The sequence below is a fragment of the Mytilus galloprovincialis genome, chromosome 12 (assembly GCF_965363235.1).
Source record: "Mytilus galloprovincialis chromosome 12, xbMytGall1.hap1.1, whole genome shotgun sequence".
NCBI classification, from domain to species: Eukaryota; Metazoa; Mollusca; class Bivalvia; order Mytilida; family Mytilidae; genus Mytilus; species Mytilus galloprovincialis.
The window spans coordinates 59,615,544-59,626,093 of NC_134849.1; the positions used below are offsets into that span (position 1 = coordinate 59,615,544).

Genomic DNA, 10,550 nt, shown 5'->3' on the forward strand with positions numbered 1-10,550 from the left:
AAATTAACTATAGGTCACCGTACGGCCTTCAACAATGAGCAAAGCTCATACCGAATAGTCAGCTATAAAAGGACCCGAAAAAACAAATATAAAACAACTCAAACGAGAAAACTAACAGCCTAATGTATGTACAAAATTGAGGAAAAACATTCATCACTTTTATTTTGACTAGAAGCTCTTATTTCATGTCTTTGTATATAAATAGTTATTTCTTGTATAGATCTTTGCTGAAAGTGTACCCAATATAAACAAATGTGAATCGATGTATTTACTTAATGTTAACTTTTCTTTTGGTAAAGGATTAATGTTTCGGTATATAATCTATTCAAAGGAAGGATTGCTTTTTATACATTTTTCTTTTGGTGGTCTACCAAGTTCAGATTTAACCTCTAAATAAGATGATGTATTTTTATTTTTGGTACCTGGATTATATTTACAGAAATTCACATGAACGCCTCCAAAAGGATTCTTAACTAAATAATGGAAATTATCTATATCTTTGTTTTATGATTTTAATCTGCCTATTGCTGTATAATAAGAATTACATATGTCCATGTATTATATTTTTGCATTATATGTCAAATTGACATTATAAGATTATCTATGAGAATACAGCTGCAGAATACAGAATACATTTACAAGGGAAAATCCCCAAAAACTGTATGTAATTTTAACGAAAAAAGAGCCTTCCTAGTTTTTTTTTAGCTATATCTGAATTTTTCAACAAACTGTCGGCATTCCTATGGGAATCGACTGTGTGCCTCTCCATGCCGAACTCGTATTATTCCCATATGAGTCGGAGTTCCTTTATATGATTTTTAAAAACAAAAAGACAAAAAAGCAAGATCATTTAATTTCACATTCAGATATATTCAGGATTGTCTTTCCAAAAACAATCCACACTTTTTTTCGTTTATCAAAAAATTTATTCTTAATCATTAGAGAAACAGATTCTTATATAGTAACTCGTGGATTATCATGGATTTTCTCGATACTTAAATTATAAATTTTAAAGTCCTCGCCGAGGCTCGGACTTTAAAATTGATAATTTAACTATCTCGATTGGATGAATCCGATAACCCACTGGTATCAATGTAGGAATCTATATGTATGTATCTTTGTAAATAATAAACCTTTACTGTGTGTTCCAGTTACGGTCATATCCTTTAGAAGTGTCTCTGAATTTATGCATCCCGCCTAATTTGTTGTTGTGCTGTAGTCATATATGTATTATTGTCTTTCATATTTACTTATGTGCTTTTCTATCTACCATTTTGTGTTTCATTGTTAATATATATTTGTTTGTTTCTATAGTGACTAAGATTATAACACTATGTTGACTGATGTGACCCTATATTTTATCTTTTACCTATTACATGTATGTGTGTTTATTTTATTTACACATTTTTGTCTGTATGATTACATTTTCGCCGATTGTCATACAAATACGAGGTTTAAATAGCTATAAAATAATGTTTAAGCCCCCATTTTCTACATAAGGAAATGCCTGTACCAAATCAGGAATATGACAGTTCTTTTCCTTCGCTTGTAAAGAGGGATAAAAGATACCAGTGGGACAGCAAAACTCATAGGTTGAAAATAAACTTACATCGACATGGCTAAAACGTGTTGATGTGTTTGAGCTTTTGAATTTGCCATTTCATAAGGGCTTTCATCTTCTTTTTTTATAATTTCAGATTTAAATTTTCCATAGAGCTGAGTATTTTTCCTTTTTGATAGAAGTCACAGTATAAATTTATCAACAAACAATGTTATGTTTTATGATAAACAAAGGGACCAAGTGTTAAAATAAGTAACATTCATACTTAAGAATAGAGACTTGTTTAGCTGACATTAGATTCAATCAAGATTAGATCTTACATACAAGATTCTTTGGTCGAATTCGGCAATATACCACCGAGGATGCTGTTAAACTTGAGTCTGTTCGCTTGTCACGATTCGTCTAGACTGTTGAAACGCTCTGCTATATTACGTGAGTGCTGATTTAGTCATGAGGTTCCTGTAAGACTCGTTACACATAACAAGAACATTTTTATTTGCTTTCTTGATTGTGGTCAATTAATCGGTGACTGGGGTTCATTTTCGTCTATTTATTCAACACTAATGAAATCAAAACAAATATGATAGACAACAACTAATGACATTCAATATTTTTGTAGTTTCAAATTTCACTTATTTATTGAAAAATATGTGAATATTATAACTAATGTTTTAATTCCTAAGCGAGTTACTCAGTCTTGAAAATTGATAAACTTTTTACTCCTGCCTTTTAAATAGAATTTTAAAAGTTTTTTGACAGCAAAAATCATTTGAGAATAATTTCAATTATACAAATGAGTAGTAATGAATGATCAACCTGTCAAACATGTCATACAGTCCAGTACGTTTATCACATTCGCTAACCACTAGTTTTATTGTCCTCGGAAGATGTTCCAAAGTTGGCATTAAATTTCGCCCCACCGCTGTCACTTTCATATGATCCTCCCGCGGAAAAATGGAAATTCTTGCCAATTGCTGAAATGGCTGTCAAAAATCCAAAAAATATCGTTACAATCAATGCAACAATATTAGGTTCCATCGTTATGTTCTAAAAATATAAAATTCCATTGAACAAATGATATGTAATAGCGTATACAAACTCATCAAAAATAATAGTCTTTAAACATGTGTTCATACTATCTATAGTGACAAATTTGAAATATAATAGTTCCTTTTTTATAATTTGTTTTGTTTGGTAACAATACAAGGAATTAACATATCATCTACACATCCTTTAATGATACTACAGGTACACTTCTTGTTACAAAAAATATCACAAATCAGTACATTTCACCCATACTTTTCCAGAACATTTAACGTGTATACATGTTTACAGAAATATTGACAAAAACTAGTGTCAGTTCTGAAAATTACATTTACTTTTCGGTATTAATTTCAGTAGTTTTACTGTACTGAATTTTTTAGTTATTTTACTTTAATTAATATTTTAATAATTTTCAATTCATTAATAATGAAAGTTTCGGTAGTTTTCAATTATTGAAAAAATTACCGCATAACAGATTTGATGAGACATGTCAAAGAGAACAATTCATGTGTTATTCTTGACATGTTAAGCCTTGTTCAGTGTGAAATAGTCTTGTCAGTTTATCGTTTTAGACGGCTTAAGTTCACATGTATATGATTAAAAACGAAACATTCTCAATGTGGATGTTTCACGCCATGAATGTGTATTTGTTAATTGACGTTGTGTGTAGTCTTCCATAATTTGTGTTCTACAATGTTTTTACGTAGATCAGGCCATTTGTTTGTTTGATATGATGTTAACAAGGGGACTTTTATAGAATTCCTTGACATAGGATTACAACACTGTTGATTAGGATTTTTGGATAGATATGCAACAATGTCACGCAGACAAAATGTTTCAAGGTAGTAACAACAGCTGGTTTTTTTTATACGAAAAAATAATATTATATTGTTATCTCAATATATATTGTTATTTCGATATAATTAGATCGTTACTGTGATACATTCATATTGTTATATCGATATCTAAATATAGAATAATTACGACACAAACTGTCAAAGTAAAACTCGCATAACGTGATCGAAATTAGTAACACGATTCTAATATCGCACGATGTTTTAGAAACCAAACTCATAACGTGCAATATCAACTTGTAATATTGCGTTTGAAACACTAATGTACGATTTTACATTTCGGGTTGTTAAGTAAGTCTGCAAATCGTTATTTTATACTCATGAAACGTAGAAAATAACTCACACGACACATATACGCTTCCGTACTCAGGCTATTTTAAAAATTAAGATGAAGATTTGGGAAAATTACAAATAAAGGCCCATAGCTCTTAAATAAGTTTTTCGATCATTCTGCACTTAAATTTTGTCAGAGCCTTATACTGATCGTTTTTACACTCTGCTAGAATTTGATGTATAATTTTTTGAGCTATTTGCAATTAAAGATGCAATAACCCCACCCACCTTAACTATATTAATACAGAGATTACGATATAATTATACCAAGATAACGATATATTTTTATCGCGATAACGATATGAATATAAAGAGATAACGAAATAAATATATGGAGATAACGATATAACAATATAAATATATGTGTTTGAGTTTTGTGTGTCGTTCATTCTAACTAAACTCGTACATATTGTATGAGTGGCCAAATACATTAAAGCTCGCCTCCCATGCGCAATTTGCTTGAGTGTTAAAGACTCATGTCAACTTTTTGATCGGGTTGTTGTTTCTTTGGCGCACTTATCCATTTCTATTCTCACTAAATAAAATAATAAATTAGGTGTTGTATGTTGTAACAAATTTCTCTCCTATAAATACTTTGATTGGGTTTCAGTTGCACTGTCTCAATCTGTTCTTTTAAAAGGTGTTTGAACGGATGTACATTCCATCTGAGCTGTAAGTTAACAGTTATATCTATCTTAGTCAATCTGATTGTTTGATCAATTTGGTTACAAACGAATCAACTATAGAAAAGGGTCTTACTTGCTGCTGTCAATGTTCCAACCAATTGACTGGAACTGTAAATATATTGCATTTTCTTTAATTTTGTGAAATACAAAATGTGTGTGCAAATTATTGTGTAATATTGATATAAGCAATTCATAAAATTGATAACTGCTATCAAATTTAATAACTGATCTTGACATTATATATCATTAGCAAAGAGACTACCACTTTTTTTGTCTGATGGATGCCCTCATGTCCTTTGAAATAGGAACACTATGTCTTTGTGTAAATTGACAGTTTGAACAGAGGTTTTACCCTAGAAACGGTTTTAACTACTAACTAAATGTCAGAATATACCGCAACCACAAAATAAATCTGTACCCTTTAGTACATGATCCCTTATATCACAGAAACAGAGGGCCATGGTTTGAACAAAATATTCAACTTATCATATTCCTGATCACCAAAAAAGAATAGCTCTTAGCCTTCTCGAACTAACTGTTATTGGTTTTCATGGCAATTTGCGGTCCTAAAATGCCAAAAGACAATCAGAACAACAGCTCATAAAATTCTAACCATATGAAAGTCTATAAAAGTCATAATTCTTTACCCAGTAATCTTAATATTTTGACAAATGACTGTTATTCAGTCGTCGTCAAAATAAATATTTAAAGGGGCTCACGGGTATAAAAAAATATTGTATTTCATTATTTTTTTATATATTAAATGAATTTTAACATATACTTAATAGAAAAATATTTGTTAATATTTGACATGTCATATCCATAATGGTTTTTATAAAAAAATATTCATATTCTTTAATATTTTACTTTAATATGTTTTTGTCGTAATGAGTGTAACTTGAAATAACAGTATATCTTTGAAGAAAAATGAAGATAAATTATAGCATCTACATGTATATTGTTCACGATTTGTAAAACTCAGAATTTAAGACATAACTCAAAATGTTCAGAAAATGTCATGCCATATTTTTTTTTAAAAGTGATGATAAGAACATGTCGAGAAATTTTCAGATAGCATTCAAATGTCAAGATTTGTCAAGAAATCTTAAGGCATTATTCAGAATGTTCAGAATTAGTTCAGAAAATTTCATACAAACTTAACATCAATCAGAAATTGTCAAGAAAAATTAAGACACAGGTCATACTTTTGGAGAATGTTGAGCAAACACTCATGCGAATTGAGACAAAAATTGGTCTTTTGAGACTCTCTGACTTTTGTAGTGTGACTATCACCTGTACATGATGTATCGGTGCTGACAACTTACTTTAATTTCAGTACTGAAAATTTATAAAACTGAACGCTAATTTCAACAACATTGCTAAAACATGCATATCCAAGATTTTACTGAACGTATATCTTGTTTTACCTATACTGTATATGTAACAGCATTTAAATTACATTCGACATGCTATTAAATCATTGGTCATGTTGGCAGTGTATGTTTGTTTAATTATTTTCCAACTTGTTCATGTGCTTTTCTTTTTGTTCTTTTTATGGAATCACTATCTATGTTTTAATCATTCCAATCCGTGTTGCTTTTGAAAGGCAGCATTTTGTCATGTATTATATGTAGTTCATAACAACAAATTCTTGGAACTTCATTTCTATCTATTGTGTGCATCTTGAATTAAAACTTTGACTTGAAACGAAAGATTACTTCTTACTGCAAGTTGCAACCATTCTGAACACCAGATTTAGCAGATTATGTTTTGAAGTTAATTTATAAGCAATTATGGCAAGACAAACGTGAGACTTCGTTATAGACGATTTGCATTAAACCGAAATTCTGTAACCTTAAATCCATTTTCAGCAAACGATCATAGAAAGATTTTTTTAAAGTATCATGTTCTCTGTTCACTTATGGCGTTGAAATCTATATATGTTCTTTCATAATATCCTGATCGATCTTTTCATGAAGATGAAATCGCATAAAACACTGATGCATTATTTTTTATAGCCTTTTTAAAAGAATACAAATATCTCCAACATTAAAAATTGAAATAACCAACGATGACCAACCAGAAACAATGTTATAATAAAGATATTACAATAAAGATATTACAAAAAAAGATATTACAATAATGACAATTTACAAGTTCATGTGATTGTATTGCTTGTGTATATCTTTTTTTTCAATGTCATTTTACATGGTTTTTTTTCCTTTTGCCTGGTGTTATATATATATATATATATATATATATATATATATATATATATATATATATATATATATATAAATATGCGGTATGGTTGCCAATGAGACAACTCTCCACAAGAGTCCAAATAAAACAAACATTATCAATTGTAGGTCACCGTATATGCATGTACTAATGAACTTTTCTAATTGATATACTGATAAACTATTTTAAATTGACTAGTGATAATCTATTTTAAATTGATATACTGATAAACTATTTTAAATTGATATACTGATAAACTAATTTTAGTGATATACTGGTAATTTACTTCAAATGAATGTACTGATAAGCTATTAAGCTTGATAAAGTTTGAAATTGAAGTAATTACGATATCCACAGTCGTTTTACAAATATGGAAAGCCTGTTTGGTCTTTTAAAAGAATTTAACTGTATAATAGTTCTAATAGTACACTAATTTTGTACAAGCTACCAACGACATTTTCTTTAATAGATTGTATCTTCAGGTATTTTTTTAAGTATACGACAACTCATTTAGTATAATCATAGAATAAAGACATAGATATGAACACTTACGTCCGAGTCGTCGATTGTGTAATCGATAAATACACAAATTTATACGGAATTAATCAAGCATGTATTTTTCATAATGTTTACACCATTACCATTTTAAAGACATTCTAGAAAGTATCGGTATGATGCTTTAAATATAACGTCAACATTCGAGAGTCTTTGGTTTCGATTTTGATATACTAAACCAATACGGATATTTCGAATAGGAGGACTAAACTATGTCTCCTATGTAGCGGCACATCGGATGTGCTTCATTCTGCAAATCAGCTTATTATAGAGCTTGATTAGTTCATTCACATACATTCACCGATGATAAAGCAGTCAACATTTTTAGCAAAAAAACAAAATAAAAAGTTGAAATAAATATTACACAAGTCAGCGTTTGGAACTCACCACATGGCAACAAGACGTTTTAACGAATATCTACAAAACTCTTAAAACGAATCCAACAGTATGTGTGTGTTTTGGTGTTTTGGATTTCTATATTTAGTATTTAGTATTTAGTATTAAGAAACTTGTGTGTGTGTGGAAGGGGGTAGAGGGGGCAATATTGTTGCATTGGTACTTTCGGTTGCATAATGTAAATATGTTATTGTTCTAGGATGGGGATGTTGATTTTCAACACTATTTCATTCTTTATGGGAACATAAATTTATCAATTTTGATGAGTTAACTCTTTCATTCCAAAATTCCAATGTTAAGTTGCATGCGGTGTATTACTCCGTAAAGGACACACAAAAATGAGGCGCCATCAAGGTCCAATGACTATCTTGATTACGAGTACATAAAGGTAACATATGGAACTAATTAAAGAGTGAAATAAATAATTTACCAAACGGGTCTTATGTATGATTCGTCAACCGTATGACTTTTTTGTACATTTCGTCAAATTGTAAGAATACTCTCCTAACAGATAAATGTAAGACGTTATTAGAGCCAATTTGTATTAACATGTATTCTAATATGACGTGCTTCTTTCGCTTTTTGAATAAACCAATGCTCTAAATCAAACAAAATATGTTTGCACATGCGCATATTGAAGTTTTGAGCGTTCCTGATGAAGTTAAATCGAGAAAAGCACTTCGGATGCAATCAATTATTAAACGTCTTGTTTTTTACTCCTGCAAAATAATGAATTTCATCAAATTGGTATGCATTTAATATATTTCATTAACTTTAAACACTCAGAAACTCTTAAATGATGCACATGTTGTTACTACTTCATTTATTATGAATGTTATGTGTTGCAATTCGAAATTGATATATTTGACCTAGATACTTGAACCGTTCGTGCTGGCTGTTCAAATCTCCTCCCTCTGAATATCACATCGCCAATCGTTTAATTGTTTGCAAACAAAAAAGGGAGGTTGAAGAGCCTACACAGACGCTCTACACTGATACACATCGGACATATAGATTACCTTAGTTGTCCTAATCAGAATCGAAATATTTGATGCAAGTTATACTTTATTGAAGTTTTATCATGGTTAGGCTTTACATTCGTGTATAATCAATTATTTCTTAATTCTTAACTCATAAATCCATTTTCAATATACAATCTAAGAGCGAAAAACAATGGAGGGATTCTTTTTTAAGTGGCATGCTCTCTGACAAAAACTCAACTTAGTTACTTAGATATTTTTGTTTTTAAGCTGCCGAAGGCATAATTTGAGTGAGTTGTTCATTTTTATGACATAAAATGCCTACTACGAATTATATAGCAATGAGAACATTGTAAGAATGCATGTTGTGCATTTCATATCAATAGTGATAATTAAAAATAAATTAAAAACACTTAGAACGCATATATACTCGTTCTATAGAATTAAAGAAACAATACCATTAACAACCAAAGAGACAAACAATGGTACTTACATGAATGCAATTAAGTGCAATATCGCATAAGTAAATACGTGTATGTAACCACAATTATTATTAAAGGTATGTAACTAGTAAAAGTTTTTATAATGGTTGTGTTTATCTTATCTCTTTCAATGTCAGTATATGGACTTTTCCCTGTGTGTTATGCATATACTTATAAGCTATTTGTATATGATTTAAATAAAACATTGATGAAATTTTAGAAGTAGACACTCGTTTTGTATATGTATGGATATAATGGAAAGTCTGCAGATTTGATTTAACTTTATAACAATATCATGTACATTATCATTTACTTTTACACTTACATTTACTACAATGTCTTTTGAATCACCATCACTAAAATATGTTTTGTTTTATACTGGCTCAAAAAACATTTTTAGCGTTAAGGTACACATTGCACTAATGTATTTTTTTTTTATTTTTTAGATAATTTTATAGTAAAATCTTTCATAAACCTACAGTGAGTTTTCTTTCTTTGAAAACGACAGGTCTTATTTTTGCGGAAACAAGGAGAACTGTACATAGTTTCAATGAAATGTGGTATGATGCATTCAATAGTGACTATGTATAGTCATTGTCAAAGACATAACGTTTCATCAAATCTTGTTATGCAAGACGTTTCATAATAAGCCTAATTGTATCACAAACGGTATTTAAAATATGTTGATTCAATTCATATTGAAAACTATAGATATATTATTATATATATAAAAAAAGTAGAATCACGAAAATACTGAACTCCGAGGAAATTTCAATTGGAAAGTCCCATATCAAATGGCAAAATCAAATGACATAACATATCAATCGAATGGACAACCATTTTCATATTCCTGACTTGGTAAAGGCATTTTCAAATGTAGAAAAAGGTAGATTGAACCTGGTTTTATAAAAGTCTATAAAAAGGACAAATTGAAAATGTAGTATGTACCGGATCGTCTATAATTCCTTTCCCTATGTAAACTGTACACCTAACAACAACACTTTAATTTATACATTATTCTATTTGGCAGCAATTTGTTCAATTTGTTTTCCTGAAATTGTTTAATTTATAACCTGTTATTCTATTGATTTTGTATTTACATTAATATAATGTCATAGATCAAATTTATTCGTTCAATGTATGTTCACTTGTGTTAATGTGTCTTATGATTGAAGCCATTTTAATTAATATTTTATAGTGTGCCTTTTTATGTTGTGATGATACACTATTTTAGATATGGGGGAAGGTTGGCTACTATCAAAACGATAAGTTTGCTATCTTGTACATGTCTGCTATCAAGATAAAATTATGAATAAACGTACAGACAAGTACAACGGAGGGCTTTTATCAGTATCCTTGTCATACATATGCGTGACATGCCTTAACTTTGTTTGGACCTAAAAATTCGAACCTCATTA

The 10,550-nt window shown here is 29.7% G+C and overlaps 1 long non-coding RNA gene across 1 annotated transcript; it reads right to left on the reverse strand.

The window, feature by feature from the left end:
- Positions 1-2,286: 2,286 nt before the first annotated feature.
- Positions 2,287-9,219, reverse strand: LOC143054538 (uncharacterized). Its single transcript, XR_012971723.1, has 3 exons — positions 9,144-9,219; positions 4,552-4,586; positions 2,287-2,608 (listed from the first exon to the last, which is right to left on the reverse strand). It is a non-coding gene; the product is annotated as an uncharacterized LOC143054538 (long non-coding RNA).
- Positions 9,220-10,550: the final 1,331 nt, after the last annotated feature.